Here is a 19,374-nt window from a genome sequence, read left to right on the forward strand (position 1 = left end):
GATGCAGTGCAGATGCACATATTACTCACAGTGCAGTAAGATGCAGTGCAGTGCACAGATTTCTCATACTGTAGTAAGATGCACTGCAGAGACTCCGCATAGTGCAGACAGATGCAGTGTAGTGCACAGAGGCGCGCCAGAGGCAAGCCTGTCTGCGCCCGTCCGCGCCTGGACCGTGCCCAGCACCCGTCCCCCTGGTCCATGCCCCTCTAACCCCCCGAAGCACCACTACTCTTCCACAGAACTCCTTGCCCTCAACCCATGCCCGCATCCCGCTTGCACCCAGGCCAACCCCAAACACACACACAGACCTTTCAAATGCCACTCATGCCATTTCTCCTGCACTCACACCAACACCAGCACCACCAACAAGCACCGCAACAACACCAAACCCCGCAATCACCTCAACTGCATCCTCCTTAGCACCCGCTCCATCCACAAGCACGCCATCGAGTTTTGGGACCTGCTCACCACAAACTCCCCTGACATTGCGTTCCTCACTGAAACATGGATGAACTCCTCATTAGAACCCGACATCGCCATAGCCATCCCAGAGGGTTACAAAATCACCTGTAGAGACCGCACCAACAAACCAGGAGGAGGTATCGCCATAATACACAAAAACTCCATCAAAATCTCCACCAACACCAACAACACCATAGACAACGCTGAACACCTACACTTTCAAATGCACATCAACGCCAACACCACCCTTAGAGGAACCCTCATCTACAGACCACCAGGACCCGCCCCCCATTCTGTGACACCATCGCCGATACCATCAGCTTCCATGCCCTCACCTCCACAGACTACATACTCCTTGGTGACCTCAACTTTCACCTGGAAGTGGAATGCACCCACGACTGCAACACCACAGCCCTACTGGACAACCTTACAAACCTCATCCTCAAGCAACTGGTCACCTCACCCACCCACTCAGCGGGACACATGGTAGACGCCATCTTCACCTCCAGCAGCCACATCACCTTCACTCACACCACTGAACTCCACTGGACTGACCACCACTACGCCCACTTCTCCTTCATGAAACCCACCACAAACAACACTCTACACCCTACCGCAGGTGGAACAAGATCTCCAAGGAACACCTGATATCGAACCTCGCACAAGCTCCAACTCCCATCACCAACGACCCCAACACCGCCGCCCACAACCTCACGCAATGGCTAGAAACCAGCGTGGACTGCCTCACCCCTTTGAAAACAAACAACACCCGCACCATCAAGACCGGCCCCTGGTTCACCATAGAACTTCAATCTTCCAAATGAGGATGGCAAAAAATTGAGAAAGCCTGGCACCAAGAACCCTCAATGAGCAAGTTCTCCACCCTCAAAAAAGCCATACGGAAACACTACAAACTCATCCGGACCACCAAACGGTCCTTCTACAAGAACGCATATACAACAACACGCACAACAGCAAGGAACTCTTTGCCATCAGCAAATAACTCACCAAACCCAAATCCTGCACCATCGACCCTCCACACTCCCAAGACGTCTGCAACTCCCACTACTTCCACCACAAAATCGCAGACATACACAACAGCTTCACATGATCAGCACCCACCACCACCGACACACCCAACACTACAACACCCTGCCGCACCAACCGACTGAACACCTGGACCCCCACCAACGACAAAGAAATCAGCAAAACTATGAACTCCCCAAAAGACCCGTGCCCCCACCACATTTTCAACAAAGCCAGCCAAATCATCGCTCCCCATCTCCGTGCCGTCATCAACAGTTCCTTGGACACCGCAACCTTCCCAGATATTTGGAAACACGCCGAAGTCAACCCTCTTCTCAAAAAACCCAAAGCAGGCCCGGAAGACCTCACAAACTTCCGACCCATTTCTCTTCTCCCCTTCCCCGCAAGGGTCGCTGAGAAGATAGTTCACGCACAACTGTCTCGCTTCCTAGAAGAAAACAACATACTTGACACCTCCCAGTCTGGATTCCGCAAGAACCACAGCACTGAGACCGCCCTCATTGCCTGCACAGACGTCATCAGCACCAGAGTGGACAAGGGCGAGACCGTCGCCCTCATCCTCCTGGACCTCTCTGCAGCTTTTGACACAGTATGCCACCAAACCCTCTGCGCATGCCTTTTCGACGCCAGAATTCGCCACAAGGCCCTGGACTGGCTCACCTCCTTCCTCTCCGAAATAACTCAAAGAAATCACCTCCCTCCTTTCCAGTCTACAGCCACTAAGATCAGCTGTGGGGTCCCCCAAGGATCCTCCCTCAGCCCCACCCTCTTTAACATCTATTTGGCTCCTCTCGCCAACATCCTCCGTCCCCACGGCATCACCATCATTTCATACACTGACGACACCCAGCTCGTTATCTCCCTCACCAGGAACCCAGCCACTGCCAAGATTAACCTGCACGCCGGACTCCTCAACATCGCCAAATGTATGACTGCAAGCCACCTCAAATTGAACTCAAACAAAACAGAGATCATCATCTTCGGCCCCAACAAGACAGCATAGAACGACTCCTGGTGGCCCAACACCCCCAACACCCACCACCCATGCACGCAACCTTGGCATCATACTGGACTAATCCCTCTTCATGACCCAGAAATTCAACGCCATATCATCCTCCTGCTTCAACAACCTTCGCATGCTACGCAAGACTTTCAAATGGATACCTTTAGAAACAAGAACAGTCACCCACGCCCTCATTAGCAGTAGACTGTACTACGGCAACCCCCTCTATGCAGGGACCACATCCAAGCTTCAAAGAAAACTCCAGCGAATCCAGAACGCAGCTGCACGTCTCATCCTCAACCTCCCTCACCACGAACACATATCCACCCACCTCAGATCCCTACACTGGTTGCCCATCAACAAAAGGATCATTTTCAAAGTCTTCATCCATGCTCACAAAGCCCTCCACGACACTGGACCGGCCTACCTCAACGAACGAGTAAACTTCCACATACCAACTCGCTAGCTCCGCTCCGCCGACCTCGTCTTCGCTACAGTCCCCCGCATCCAGCGCACCACCTCCGGTGGCAGATCCTTCCCCCACCTCACCGCAAAGACCTGGAACTCCCTCCCCACCATCCTACGCAAGACCCAGGACCTCCTAACTTTCAGAAAGCACCTAAAAACATGGCTTTTGGAGCAGTAACCACCCCCCCCCAGCGCCTTGAGACCCTACCGGGTGAGAAGTGAGCTTAAGAAATTATTTGATATTTGATACAGACCCCTCACAGTGCATTAAGATGCAGTGCAGTGCACAGATTCCTCATAGTGCAGTATGATGCAGTGCAGTGCAGACTCCTCACAGTGCAGTATGATGCAGTGTAGTGCACATATTCCTCACAATGCTGTAAGATGCAGTGCAGTGCACAGATTCCTCACAGCGCGGTAAGATGCATTGCAGTGGCACACATCCGTCACAATGCAGTAAGATGCAGTGCTGTGTGCACAGATCCCTCACAGTGCAGAAAGATGTAGTGCAGTACAGATTCCTTAATGCAATAAGATGCAGTGTTGTGCAGTGTACAGATTCCTCACAGTGCAGGTTTAGAATCTGTGAACATCTAAAGATGAAGATAACTGCACAGACAGACAGGGGGTCCTTCCTTCAGACACCAGAGACTGTCTTTTTGTTTGCTGCTTTGTTGACCTCTAGGGTTGCTGCCTTTCCCATAGAAAAGTATTGCCGGCCATCTGTTAACATTTTCACATTCTGCAAAGGGACAGGCTAGGGGCAGATGACTGAACAGTTAGCGACTAGCAAACCAGCCTCAAAGTGGTTTGCGACCGCTAAACACTAGAAACTGGATGTTCAAAACACATTCACAATGGTGAATTGTGACGCAAATGTTTGGCGATTTCCTAAATTTTGTGACCTATTTTGGCGACTTGCTATTTGGAAATACCAAATAACGAATCACAAATTGAATGTTCAATGCATTCGCAAATAGTGAATGAGGAGTCAATCGCAATTTTGCACATGCAATATTGCATCAAGTCAGATCAGGTGGTAACTGACTGCAACAGGCCCATAATGCATCAGGGTTCTTTCAAAATGGTGGTTTGTACTAGATAACAAGAAGGAGGATTTTGGCTTAGCTGAGAAGGAGGAGAAGGAGGCACGAGAGGATATACAGAGTCAGGGTTACTATCTTCAACCAGACATAGGAGGAAATCTAAGACAAGTACAGGCTGAGTAGTGCTGTAATATTAGATCCGATTGCACTGCTAAGACCACACCTTCGGAGCAGAACATTGCACAGTAATGCCATCCCCACACAGGTAAAGGTGCTGTGCTCACTGCACTTGTTAGCATCTGGTAGTTACCAGGGAGTCATTGATGCCGGTGGTATGTGTCAGAGTGCCTTAGCACGTTTCTGGTGCTTTCCTCAATTCCATGTTAACACATATCAAGGAATACATCTACACAGAAATGCCCATGAAATTCAAGCTACAAAATTGGATTTTTATCCGATTGCCAATTTTTCACATGTGATAGGGTGTGTGGATGGAACATGTCTCCCAAAGGCTAGAACAAGGGGAGTTTGATGATGGATACCTATTAGGTAATGCAGCTTACTACAATGTGTGAATTGTATTATTCTGATATTCACATTCTGACCGGACACTCATGTGTACGTCTTTTCACAGGTGACAGTGCATATGTCTTGAGACCCTGCATATGGACACCATACCTCTCATCAAGTAACCCGTGAGCAGCGCTACAATGTGGCACATGAACTCACAAGAGGGATAATTGAGCAGACATTTGGGCTGTTGAAAAACAGATTTCAGTGTTTGCATAAAAGTGGGGGTGCACTGCAGTACGCACCAGAAACAGCTCGCAAAATCATAGCTACTTGTGCAGTGCTGCACAACATTGCCACCAGGAGAGGACCACACATCACAGCATCGGACTCGGAGTATGAAGATGATGATATCGCACCTCCAAGGCATCAATGCGCGGAGGACAGGAGGGCAGTGGAGGGAAGAATGTGACAGAACCATATTGCCCACAATTATTTTGGAAGGTAACTCCAGATTTCTCTCTGCATTTGATCCAGTGGTCAAAAAACAGACAGCTGATGATGCTTGGAAACTTCTGACTTTATTGATTGGTTTATGTCATTAACAAAACCAACAATAGTGAGGTACGCAATGCTGGTTAAGCCACCAGAAATGTCCATTGCAGCGCACACTGATTGAACATCATCATTACTTTCTGCCCCTGCGGATTGGTGGTGTTCCTTGCTCATGTGCCTCTGTGCGTAAGCGGATGCTGCGTCTTTGTGTTGAGGTATCAATGGTAGACACGCTGCTAATCCTAGAGTGGTCCTCCCTCCCCTGACCGTCACCTGCACTCACTTTGCATGTCTCCACGGCTGATGTCAGGAGCTGTAATCCTCTTGTAACATCACCACTGAAGTGGCCCAATCCTACTTGGACATTAACACTCCCTGCATAGGTTATTTATGGCATGTGCCAATCTGCCAATTGAGCGACTTAGTGTGTCCAGTTTGGTAGCAAGGTGCCTCTCCTTACGCTTTTGGTTGGTGTCACGTGTAGCACGTTGGACACACAACTGTTCAATTGCAGCTGTCATGCTGTCCAACTTGGTGACCATGTGACCCTGATTATCTGCCAACTGTCTGAACACATTGGCCAATCCAACTGACATTGTTGCATAGTCTGCAACGTTCTGTTCATGATTTGTATCTGTTTTTGTTGCAGGTATTGAACATGTAATATGGATCCTTCTAGGCCTCCAAACACCTGCTCGGTGTCAACAGTTTGTGGACTGGAGGGGATTGCCTGCGCAACGGGTCTTGGCCTGCGTCGTGGCCTGCCATGACCCAGAATGCGCTGCTGGCGTCGTCTCACCACCAGAGCTGTGCTGATGCTTGCCTGTGTTTGGGCCATGAACGCCTCTTCAGATGTATGCTGCGGTAAATGCAGCACTACTGGTGTGCCCTCGTGACGGTGGAGATGCACAGTATGTGTGCTGTTGATTCTCCTCCTCATCCATATGAGTGGTCACACCATCAGCTGGGTCAGCCCCCTCTGTGTGCCGCGGAACACTGTCTGTGGTGCAGAAGAAAGTGACAATTATTGCCTGTAGTGGATTTTGATTTGTCTCTGCAGGGCATTTGTTTGCTGTTAATACAAATTAAAATTGAATGCACATTGCATTGTGTCCTATGTACTACATGTCCCAGTATGCACTTGTATTGCTGTAATGAAGGTTAACTATACATGTGCCTGTGTACATATTACACTGTTAGGGGAACGTGCTTCACTTACCTGGGTTAGGTCCTGGTGTTGAGGTGTCTATATACCCAAATCCTCCAGCTTCCTCTGGCTCAATGGTGCCGTCCACTAGGGTCTCCCAGGCTGTGGTACTGTACTTGGTCCTCCTCCGGTGGCACGACTCTCGGCCAGGCATGCAGCCACCTTCTCCTTTGTTCTGGTCCTGAGGTCATACCATCGTCTGCAGATTTCATCCACAGACCTCTCTGTCACTCCAACGATGTTGATTCTGGCCTGCATTTGGAGCCAGATTTTTCTTTTTTTGAGACTTGGGGACAGTCATTGAGGCCTTGCCGAAGAGCTGCTCATGATGGTTACAGCATTCCTCAGTGAGGGTTTCTAGCTCTTTCTCTGTGAATTTTTATTTTTCTCCCTCTGCCCCCAGGCCCCTTTTCTGACTCCCGGCTTGCCATTCTTAGTGGGAGTTGTGTTCTCCTTGGCTCAACACTGTCACCCTAAGCAGCAGTCTGCTCCACCTCCTCTCAGTGGGCTGCACAATGTAGAAATACGTCTTGGTTTGGGGCTCGGGCACCTGACCCAGGAAATACTTTAATTAAGTAAGGGAGTGTGTGCAAACTGTGATCCTATTCACTATTAAGAAATTGCAGATTGAGACTCCATTCGCGATTTTGGTTATTGCTATTTGTGAGTCACATGAATAGCGAGTCGCAATTAAAGGCGCGTTTAGGTACAATCATTCCATTTTGCAAAAACCTAATTTCAATTCGCAATTTATTGCAATTAGACAACCGCAAAAGAGAGGTTTCGAACATCTGGCCCATATTTCTTCAGTAAAACTTTATGTGAAATAATCTTTATTCATTTTGACATGACTTCTGTCTTTATTTAGCAGTCAGGGGTAATATGGGCAAACGTAGAACACATTTCAAAGTGTTTTCTTCTTACATTTACTTGTAAAAGTATGTACTGATAATACCAGCTTTAAGTGATTTTTCTATTTTTAGTTACAACCAGGACATTAAAATTTGGACCATGCGGTATAAAACCATGCAGGAGGCAACGCCACTGACCACCTCCCTCCAACAATGGATGACTTACAAAACAGAAAAAGCAATAGGTTGTAGTAACAATAAATTCACAAGAAAGAGTAATCAGGTTTGACCCACACAGAGATTTCGCACTCAGTGGATGGTATCATGAAAAGTAGTGAGTGATGCTGGGTCTGAAGGACTGAAGGGTTATTTCACCACTTGTGAATGTTAGACTCCTTCAAATAGGCTCATATTAGGGTTGCCACCTTTTCCAGAGAAAAATACTGGCAATTTGTTCAAATTTTAAGATTTTACAAAGGCCCAAACAGGATACTTAAATTAGACTTTCTTTTAAATTGTCTCTGTTTACTTTTAATATCGCTTCACTGCTTTGTGTACTTTCACTATCAGTCATGAATCATTAAGGCAGCTATATTGAGTGTGCACTGAAAAGAGGAAAACTACTGGCTTTAGATGATTTTTCTACTTTTTTACTGGCCGGCATATTAACATACTGGTCATGCCTGTAAAGAACTGACCAGGCGGTTACCCTAGCTCCTATCTCATAAAACACTGCTCGTCCAGTCAATTAATCAGTATTTTTAGAGCACAGCACTGTCACCCCTGGGGATAGCTGAGTGCTCGGGAGCAATATCTCTGTCGAAGAACCAGGGCCCATATTTATACTTTTTGACGCTAAACTGCGCTAACGCAGTTTAGCGTCATAAATTTTTGCGCCGTCTAACGCCATTCTGAAGCGCCATGCGGGCGCCGTATTTATGGAATGGCGTTAGCCGGCGCAAGCAGACCGGCGCTGCCTGGTTTGCGTGGAAAAAAACCACGTACACCAGACAGCGCCGGCGTTGGGGGAAAATGGCGTATGGGCGTCTTAAAATGGGGCAAGTCAGGTTACGTCGAAAAAATCGTCGTAACTCGACTTGCGCCATTTTTTTTCGACGCCCATCCCCCATCAACATGACTCCTATCATTGTAAAGATAGGAGTCATGCCCCCTTGCCCAATGGCCATGCCCAGGGGACTTCTGTCCCCTGGGCATGTCATTGGGCATAGTGGCATGTAGGGGGGCACAAATAAGGCCCCCCTATGCCACAAAATAAAATTGAAAAATAACAAAAATTATACTTACCTGAACTTACCTGTACTTCACTGGGATGGGTCCCTCCATCCTTGGGTGTCCTCCTGGGGTGGGCAGGGGTGGCAGGGGGGGTCCCTGGGGGCAGGGGAGGGCACTGTGGGCTCATTTTGAGCCCACTTGTCCCTTAACGCCATCCCTGACCCAGGCGTTAAAAAGCGGCGCAAATGCGCCGTTTTTGGCCACGCCCACTCCCGGGCGTCATTTTTGCCCGGGAGTATAAATACCACGTAAAGGCCTGGGAGTCATTTTTTTTAGACGGGAACGCCTCCCTTGCATCTCATTAACGCAAGGAAGGGGTTCACGCTAAAAAATGACGCTCACTCCGGGCACTTTGGCGCCCGAAGCGTCTAACGCCATAGTATAAATATGGCGTTAGTTGGCGTTAGTTTAGCGTCGAATTTGCGTCGAAAAAAACGACGCAAATTCGGCGCAACCAGAGTATAAATACGGCCCCAGATCTTAAGTCTCTTCCTGAAGTCTGCCATTGAGGGTGATGTTTGGAGGGGGAGGTTGTTCCATGTTTTGGAGGTGTTGCGGTTGTGCTGGATTCTGGGTATGTACGGGAGGGGCAGCGAGGAGGAGCGCAAGTGTCTGGCGGGTTGAAGGAGGCTTGGTCAGTGGTTGATGTAGGCTGGTCCTTGATCACATAGAGCTTTGTAGGAGTGCTGGAAAGGGCTTTGTAGGAAAGTACCATCTTCCTTGGCATGTTACCCCCATTTTTACCTGTATGTCAGTATGTTTTTGCCTGTCTCACTGGGATCCTGCTGGTCAGGACCCCAGTGCTCATAATTTATGGCCTAATGTGTGTTTTTGTATAGTGCTTGACTGTGTCACTGAGGCTCTGCTAATCAGAAACTCGGTGCTTATGCTCTCTCTGCTTTGAAATTTGTCACTGTAGGCTAGTGACTTCATTTAACTATTTCAATTGGCACACTGGATCCCCCCCTTATAATTCCCTAGTATATGGTACCTAGGTACCCAGGGTATTGGGGTTCCAGGAGATCAATATGGGCTGCAGCATTTCTTTTGCTACCCATAGGGAGCTCAGACAAACCCTTCCACATGCCTGCCATTGCAGCCTGCATGAAATAATGCACACATTATTTTACAGCTATTTTCACTGCACTTAAGTAACTTATATGTCACCTATAGGTCTAACCTTCACTTGCTGAAGGTTAGGTGCAAAGTTACTAAGGCCCATAGTTATACTTTTTTACGCAAACCAGCACCGGCGCTGGTTTGCGTAAAAAAATGTACAGCCGGCTAACGCCATTCGTATGCGCCAGGCGGGCGCCTTATTTATGGATTGACGTTAGCCGGCGCTACAGGCTGGTCAGAGTAAAAAAAAATTACTCTAACCAGGCAGCGCCGGCGTAGGGAAAAATGGGGGTTTTTCGTAAAAAAAATGGTGCAAGTCAGGTTAGAGTAAAAAATCATGGCTCTAACCGGACTTGCGCCATTTTTTGACGCACAACCCTCATTGAAATGACTCCTGTCTTAGCAAAGACAGGGGTCATGGCCCCTTGCCCAATGGCCATGCCCAGGGGACTTCTGTCCCCTGGGCATGGCCATTGGGCACAGTGGCATGTAGGGGGCCCAAGTTCGGCCCCCCTATGTCACTTTAAACAAATACAAAATATATACTTACCTGTACTTACCTGGGATGGTTCCCCCCATCCATGGGTGTCCTCCAGGGGTGGCGAGGGTGGAAGTGGGTGTCCCTGGGGGCAGGGAAGGGCACCTCTGGACTGCCAGACCAGCTTTCTGAGGCTTGCACTGCAGCTACAACTGCTGCCACCTCACAGACAGGGTTCTGCCCTCCTGGGGTCTGAGCAGCTCCGTCCCAGGAAGGCAGAACAAAGAATTTCCTGTGGAAGCAGGGTGTTACACCCTCTCCCTTTAATAATAGGTGTTACAGGCTGGGGAGGGGTAGCCTCCCCCAGCCTCTGAAAATGCTTTGAATGGCACAGATGGTGCCCTTCTTTGTATAAGAAAGTCTACATCGGTTCAGGGACCCCTTGTCCCCTGCTCAGACACAAAACTGGACAAAGGAAAGAGGAGTGACCACTCCCCGGTCCATCACCACCCCAGGGGTGGTGCCCAGAGGTCCTCCAGTGTGTCCCAGACTTCAACCATCTTGCTTTGCAAGGTGTGGGGGCACTCTGGAGGGCTCTGAGAGGCCAGTGCCAGCAGGGGACGTCAGAGACCCTTCCTGATAGGTCCTTACCTGATAAGGTAGCCAATCCCCTTCTCAGGACTATTTAGGGTCTCTCCTGTGGGTTCTCTTCAGATTCTACTTCAGGTTTCCAGCAGGAATCCTCTGCAACTACTACTTCATCCTCTGACCTCGGATCAACCGCAGCCTGCTCCAGGAACCGCTGTAACAGCAACAAAGTATTCACAGGGGATACTTTTCTTCTGCAACTTCAGCTCCAGCCAGCAACTGCAACAGTTTCCACGGTGTGCATGCTCTGAGGACTCCCTGTCTTCATCCTGCACCAGAAGGACCAAAGAAACCTCGCGTGGGGTGACAGAGTCACTCCCCTGCTCACGCAGGCACTTTCTAAGACTACGACCGGTACCCTTGGACTCCTCTCACAGCGACGAGCGTGCTCCTAAGGACACAGAGGGTAGACCCCATCGACATAGACTGTCTTGAGGTCCTGCTGATGCAATTTGGAGGAGATAAGACCTTGCCTTCCCTGAGAGCCACTGTACCCGTGTACTGCGTCTTCTTCACCTCCTGAGGCCTCTGTGCACTATTTGCAAAATTTCTTTGTACATAGCCTGGCCCAGGTACCCAGCACTCCATCCTGCGACGCTCAATCCGCTGAGTTGTTCTCCGGCGGCGTGGGACCTCCCTTTGTTGTGCTGCACCAACCGCTTTTTGCACCTCCTTTGTTCCCGTATCCTGGGACTCCCGTGGGTGCTGTCTGGCATCCAGAGGGCTCTCTAAAGTGCTGAGAGCCCTATCTTCCTCCTCACACAGAGATGAGCCCCCCAGGTCCCTCCTGGGTCGAGCCAGCGCCATTTTCTATGCAAAACACACATTTGTTGTAACCAAGGCTTGCTGGCGACTTCCAACACAAAATCACGTCTGCATCCATCTTCACGTCATGGGATGTCTTGTGCATCACACAGGAACCCGCTGGCATGTTCCCAGGGTGCATTTCTGCAGTCTTCCTCCAACCGGAGACTCCTCTTTTGCACCCTTTTCTGGGTTGGCAGGGGCTCCTGTCCTTCCTGGAACTTCTTTTGACTTCTGGACTTGGTCCCTTTCTTTTGCAGGTCTTCAGGTCCAGGAAACCAGCAGTTTCTGTTTACAGACTTGGTTGGTTACTGCAATATCCCAATCACGAGGTGCAGTGTGTCCTAAGGAAACTTGCAGTACTTTACTCCTGTTTTTCTGGGCTCTGGGGTGGGGTAATTTACTTACCTTTACTGTATCCTTAGTCTCCCAGCGATTCTGCACACACTACACTTGTCTAGGGGGAGTTTGTGATTCACATTCCACTTTCTTAGTACATGGTTTGTGTTGCCCCTAGACCTATTTTCTCCCATTGCATTCTATAGCATTTCCTATTGTTTGCAATAACCTGTGTTTAATTACTTGCCTTATTTTGGTGTCTAGTGTATATATTGCTTATAATACTTACCTCCAGAAGGAGTATTGTCTCTAAGATATTTTTGGTACTGTGTCACCCAAATAAATACCTTTATTTTTGGTAACACTGAGTATTGTCTTTTACTGTGTATACATACTGTGTAACTATAGTGGTATTGCATGAGCTTTGCATGTCTCCCAGTTCAGCTACCTCTATCAGCCTTAGCTGCTATACCACTACTACTTCACTAGTAAGGGATAATTTGACCTGGTATAAGGTGTAAGTACCCAAGGTACCCACTACAAAGCAGGCCAGCCTCCTACAAGCTTGAACTGCCATCTCTTCTGGACAGAGAACCAATGGAGGTTTCTGAGAAGGGAGTGATGTGTGTGTGTTTGGGGAGGTCTAGGATGAGTCTGGCTGCCGCATTCTGTCTGGGCTAGAGCAGTGGTTCCCAACCTTTTGACTTCTGTGGACCCCCACTTTATCATTACTGGAGCCCGGGGACCCCCAATTAATCTTTATTAGAATCTGGAGACCCCCTACTGAGTTATTACTGACAGCTGGGGATGTAATCTGTTAATATTATTTAATTTTCTAAGCAGTCACGGACCCCTTGAAATGGCTTCACAGACCCCCAGGGGTCCCCGGACCACAGGTTGGGAACCACTGGGCTAAAGTCTCTTGAGAAGCTAAGAAGAGATGCTGGAGTGTAGTGCATTGCTGTAGTTGAGGTGGATGGTGACGAGGGCCTGGGTGAAAGCTTTCCTGGTGTAGACTGGGACCTATCTGAAGATTCTTCAGAGCATGCAGAGGGTGTTGAAGCAGGAGGAGGCAACAGTGTTGACTTGGTCCTTCATGGTGAGATCACTGTTGAGGATGATGCTGAGGTTGCGTGCGTGGTCTGTAGGCATAAGAGTGGGTCTGAGTTTGGCTGGGCACCAGATATCGTCCCATATGGATGTGTTTCTCCCAAAGTTCAGCGCTTCCGTTTGAGGCAGTTAGTTGACTTTCATCCAGTCAGCTACGTTGGTCATGGCGTTGCAGAAGTTTCTCCTCTGGTGGAGGGCTGCTATGTGAGTAAAAGGATAATGTGGGAATCGTCTGTGCAGGAGATGATGTTGAGTCTGTAGGATATGATGATGTGAGCCACGAGGGTCACATAGGTATTGAACAAGGGGGAGAGGGATGATCCTGCATATGATTTTCTTGGGTATGTAGGTGAAGGCAGGCGGCCAGATGTACTGGGTATGTCCTGTCAGGATGCAGGTGATCCATTTGAGAGCGTTCTCCTGTATGCTGATGCTGTGCAGTGTGTTGATAAGGGTGTGGTGGGAGAAAGTGTCAAATGCAGCTGATCAGGTCAGTGGTTTCCCAGTAATCGAGGAGTTTTCTGAATTTATCCATGCCAGTAATAAGTGTGGTCTTGGTGCTATGATTGGTGCAGAATCCTGATTGGATAATGTTGAGTAGGTTGTTTTCTCCAAGGTAGCTGGTGAGCTGTTGACTGAAGTCCTTATTGAGTACTTTGGCAGGTTAGGAAACCAGAGAGATGGGTTGATAATTATTTAGTTCTCTAGGGTTGGCGGAGGGTTTCTTTAGGAGCGGTCTGATTTGCAATAGTAGGAAAGTACCCGTCTTTTGCCATGGTTCCCCCATTTTCTGCCTGCACGACCTCCAAGACCATTTTCCCGGACTTTGTGATTGCGGGGATGCCCTTTTACGCGTGTACTGGACATAGGTCACTACCTATGTCCAGCTACATAATGGTAACTCCGAACATAGGTATGTTTGGTATCAAACATGTTGGAATCATACCCCAATACTTTTGCAAGCATATGTCGTATGATTCCATGCACTCCGGGGGCTCCTTAGAGGACCCCCGGTATTGCCATTACAGCCTTCTGAGGTTTGCCAGGCAGCCCCAGCTGCTGCCACCTCTCAGACAGGTTTCTGCCCTCTTGTTGCTTGAGTGGCTCAAGCCAAGGAAGGCAGGACAAAGGATTTCCATTGGGAGAGGGGTGTTACACCCTCTCCCTTTGGAAATAGGTGTTACAGGCTTGGAAGGGGTAGCCTCTGGAAATGCTTTGAAGGGCACAGATGGTGCCCTCCTTGCATAATCCAGTCTACACCGGTTCAGGGACACCCCAGTCTCTGCTCTGTTGCAAAACTGGCCAAAGGAAATGGGAGTGACCACTCCCCTGTCCATCACCACCCCAGGGGTGGCGCTCAGAGCTCCTCCAGAGGGTCCCTGGGCTTTGCCATATTTGATTCCAAGTTGGCAGGGAACTCTGGGAGCATCTGAGTGGCTAGTGCAAGCAGGTGACATCAGAGCCCTCCCTTGATAGGTGCTTACCTGTGTAGCTTAACAATCCCCCTTTCAGGGCTATTTAGGGTCTCTTTCTTGGGTGTTTTTCTGCATCCTTTACTTCACCTTCTTACCGAAGAAACTGCAGGAATTCTACAACTGCAACAAAGAAGCAAAGACGACTTCTGCAACATTGTATTTTCAGCTCCTGCCAGCAACTGCAACTGTTTCCCAGTCCTGCATCCTTAGAGGACAGCCTGAATTCAGCCTGCAACAGAAGAATCAAGGAATCTCCCTTAGAGTGAAGAGTCACTCCCCTGCTTCAGCAGGCACCTCTCTGCAACAACGACTGGTTGTGTGGGACCTCTCTCCTGATGAGCTGCATGGATCCTGCATCGCGGGTGGTACACTGAAGATGTCCTGACGTTCCTGACGTCCAATTGTCCAACTTTGGTGGAGGTAAGGGCTTGCCTCCCCATGCAAGACAGTACCCTCGTGCACCGCATGGTTTGTAGTTGCCAAGGTTTGTTGGCATCCTTCCATTAAGTTCTTCATACACCGTGCAGCCCCAACCCCAAGCACTCCTTCCTGTGATGCACAGCTTCCTGCGTGGTTCTCCGGCTGCGTGGGACCCTTTGTTGTAGTGCTGCTTGGGCATCCTTTTGCACCTTATTTGTCCCTGTGCTGTGGGACTCTTGTGCATGCTGCCTGGTCTTCTGGAGGCTCTGTGGGTTGCTGAGAGCCCCCCCTGCCTCACCCTCCGAGGTACAGTGCACCAGGTCCTTCCTGGTCCCGGGCAGCGCAAGCTTTGCGTCTGCCAAGGCTTGTTGGCGGAATCCAGAGACGCAAACCAGACTGCAATCATCCAACCGGCGTGGGACATCATCTGCATTAACCAGAAACCCGGATCTGTCTTCTTGGGTGCAGTCCTGACTGTTGTTCTTCACTGGTGGTTCTTCTTTTGCACCTTCATCTGGGTTAGCAGGGGCTCTGTTTCTCCCTAGACTCTTCAGTGCTTCTTGGACTTGGTCCCCTTCTTCCACAGGTCTTCAGGTCCAGGAATCCATTGTTTCTGTCTTGCAGTCTCTTCTGATTAACGCTGCCTCAGATTTATAAGTTGTCCTAAACCTGAGGCAGCGGCAAAAACTAATGCCACCTCAGGGGTGGCATTAGCATGACAAAACGAGTAGCAATGAGGTAAACGAGGAATAATGCATTCTGCAGCACAGATAGAAGAAGCAAAATTCCATGGATGATTGTTTATGTGCAGGAAGGTGCCCCTTCCTGCACATAAACAATAATTCAAAAACAACGCTTTGGTACTTTTAAGTATGCTGCATTCTGCAGTTTCAAAAGTGGCACAGCGGTGCACTGCTTTTTTTTTGCACAGAACCGTGCTGTGCCTCTTTTGGATAAATCAGGGCCTAAGCCTTTCAGAAGTTAGAAATAAAACCATCAGGGCTTACAAATGTATATATTTGTAGGCTATAAGTTGGCACATCTGTAGGAAGTCAGGTGCCAACCCCTACGCTTGCTGAATAATTGCTATCTGAGGAAGATCAGTTAAGTGATTTTAGATTTATTTAGGTTGCGTTTCTAACCGTGTGTGGCCAATATTGTCACTATCCGGTCCACCCTGGTCAGGTAGGTATTGTTCATCATTTGTTATGTAAATGTTGTCAATATAAGATGGTCTCCATTGATGTGGAAAAAAGCCTTTGAAACACTAGACTGGGGTAATCTGCTCGAGGTGTTGAGGGATTACGTTAGACCTGGCAGCCTTAGGGTTGTCATGCCCCAGCTTTTTGGCTGCCTGTCTTGATTTTTCTGACACTGTTTTTGCTGGTTTTAAGACTTTGCAACCTTTACCACTGCTGTCCAGTGGTAAAGTATATATGCTCTCTGCTCTAAACATGGTAACATTGGTTCCTACCCCAATTGGCATATTTAATTTACCTGTAAGTCCCTAGTAAAGTGCACTAGATGTGCCCATGGCCTGTAAATTAAATGCTATTGGTGCGTCTACAGCACTGATTGTGCCACCCACATAAGTAGCCCCTTCATCATGTCTCAGGACTGCCATTGTCTCACTGCCACTCGACTTGACATTTAAAACTACTCGCCAAGCCTTAAACTCCCCTTTTTCTACATACAAGTCACCACTAAGGAAGGCCCTAGGTAACCCATAGAGCAGGGTGCTATATAGGTAAAAGGCAGGACATGTACTTATGTGTTTTAAATGTCCTGGTAGTGAAAAACTCATAAATTCGTTTTCCACCACTGTAAGGCCTGCTTCTCTCATAGACTAGCATTAGACCTACCCTCATATACTTTTGAGGGGTAGGTTCTGATCTGGAAGGAGTGGCCCTGTCATGTTTAGTATTGCCAGAACGGTAATAAAAAGTCCTGTTTACTGGTGAAGTTGGATATAATATTACTATTTTAGAAATGACACTGTTAAAAAGTGGAAATTTCTCTGCACTTACTGCCATCTGAGCCATACAGCCTGTCTCAAATCCATGTCTGGTCTGTGCTGGTTGACAGCTCCCCTTGTGCATTCCACCCAGACAACCACAAACACAGGACACTCAGTCACATTTGCATTCATCTGCATACTAAAGGAGTCTTCGTGGGCTGGAAGGGTGAAGGGGATTCACACTTACATGTCAAAGGCCAGTGGCCTGCCCTCACAAAAAGTACTGATAACCCCTCACAGGGATCTTGGCAAGCAGGACTGGGATGAAAGGGGAACTTGTGTACTTCAAAACCACTCTTTGAAGTTTCCCTCCTTTCAAAGGCATTTTTGGGTATATAAACTGGGGCTCTAACCTCACCAAATCAGACGGTTCTGAACCTACACCTGCACCCTGTCAGAGAAACTGCCTGGCTGCCCAAAGGACTCATCTGGACTGCTTTGCTGAGAATGACTGCTGCCCTGCTTGTTGCCCTGACTCTGCTGGAAGGAATCTGCCTTCCATCTAAAGTGCTCTCCAAGGGCTTGGATTGAGCTTGCCTCCTGTTTCTGAAGTCTGAGTGCCAACAAAGACTTCACCTCTTCAAAGAAACTCCTTGTGTGTCAAACATTGGTGCAACACCTGCAGGAACTGATGCAAAGCCTGCATCGTGGCTAAGAAAGCACCACACCGCTGACTGGAACAACGCAGCACTGACTTCCTGAGTGGAACTTTGATGTAGCACCCACCTTGCGATGGAAAATTTGGCGCATCACCTACTGGATCGCTGCAGTGCCTGCTTCTTCAACCAGCATGTCAAGGGTTTTCAACGCATCGTCCCTGAGCATCAAAATACCCCGCATTGCAGTGAGGAACCATGACTGTGCGCCAGAAAAGCTGCACCAGAAAAACAATGAAAACCCTTGCAGCGTGGAAACAAACTACGCATTGTCTGTGCCACACCAGAAAATCTGACGGAAACCCTTGGTTTTCCACGCATCTCCTCCTCTGCGGTCTCCGTGCGTTGTTATTTTTGACACATCCCAGGTACTGTGTGTTACAAAGAAACAACTATTAATTTCTAAGGATTGAGACTCTTTTAAACCTTTTAAAAGTGATATTTCAACTTGTGTTTATTGGATCTTTGTCTTTTTTACCTTATTTTATTCAGATAAATATTATCTATTTTGTTAAACTTGTGTTGTGTATTTTGGTGGTGTTTTCACTGTGTTACTGTTTGATTTATTGCAGTTCAGCCTGAGTGCTCAGTGCCAAGCTACCAGAGGCTGGGCATAGGATAATTTAGATTGTGTTGAGAATTACGGTGACTAGGATTGCGATCCCTACTTGGACACGGGTGTATACCTCCGCCAACTAGAGACACCATTTCTATCATGTACACAGAACCCAGCACCAGAGTACGCGTGGAACGTAGTCGATCAAACCAGGGGTGACCGCTTTCACCACTCCTCTTTGCACTCACGATGGAGCCATTGGCAGTGCGGTCACGGTGGGAGTTGCAGGATTGGAGTATACGCCTGTGAGATACCAGTAACATCACATAGCTATACACAGAAAATGCCTTTTTTTATCTCTGCTCCCCTTGTGTGGCTTTGGTGCTACATTTATTGAAAGAATTCCGAGATCTTTCCGGTCTGTGGCTCAACGGCTCAAAATCATTGCTGTTCTGACTAGCCTCCCTGGTTGGCACACCCGTGGACAGTGTCCCAGACATTGGCTTGCGATGGGAACTAACAGGTACCAAGAAAACAAAATGGCACCCACCAGAGCACAGCAGCTACACCTCAATATAGATAACGTATCAAATTCCCCAAAGTTTTCAATGCCTTCTGGAACTCGTTGCCCCACTCGTTGATGGGTAGACTGGCCATCACTAAGATGGTGCTATTGCCGAGATGTCTCTATGTCTTGCAAAACTCACTATGCCCTCTCCCAAGGAAGGTATTTAGACATCTGGGCCCATATTTATACTTTTTGACGCTAAACTGCGCTAACGCAGTTTAGCGTCAAAAAATTTTGCGCCGTCTAACGCCATTCTGAAGCGCCATGCGGGCGCCGTATTTATGGAATGGCGTTAGACGGCGCAATCAGACCGGCGCTGCCTGGTTTGCGTGGGAAAAAACCACGTAGACCAGACAGCGCCGGCGTAGGGGGAAAATGGCGTATGGGCGTCTTAAAATGGGGCAAGTCAGGTTACGTCGAAAAAATCGTCGTAACCCGACTTGCGCCATTTTTTAACGACGCCCATCCCCCATCAACATGACTCCTATCATTGTAAAGATAGGAGTCATGCCCCCTTGCCCAATGGCCATGCCCAGGGGACGTCTGTCCCCTGGGCATGGTCATTGGGCATAGTGGCATGTAGGGGGGCACAAATCAGGCCCCCCTATGCCAAAAAAAATTATTAAAAAAAAAAAAAAAATACTTACCTGAACTTACCTGAATGTCCCTGGGGTGGGTCCCTCCAGCCTTGGGTGTCCTCCTGGGGTGGCCAAGGGTGGCAGGGGGGGTCCCTGGGGGC

Source organism: Pleurodeles waltl, chromosome 4_1 (assembly GCF_031143425.1).
Source record: "Pleurodeles waltl isolate 20211129_DDA chromosome 4_1, aPleWal1.hap1.20221129, whole genome shotgun sequence".
Lineage (NCBI taxonomy): Eukaryota > Metazoa > Chordata > Amphibia > Caudata > Salamandridae > Pleurodeles > Pleurodeles waltl.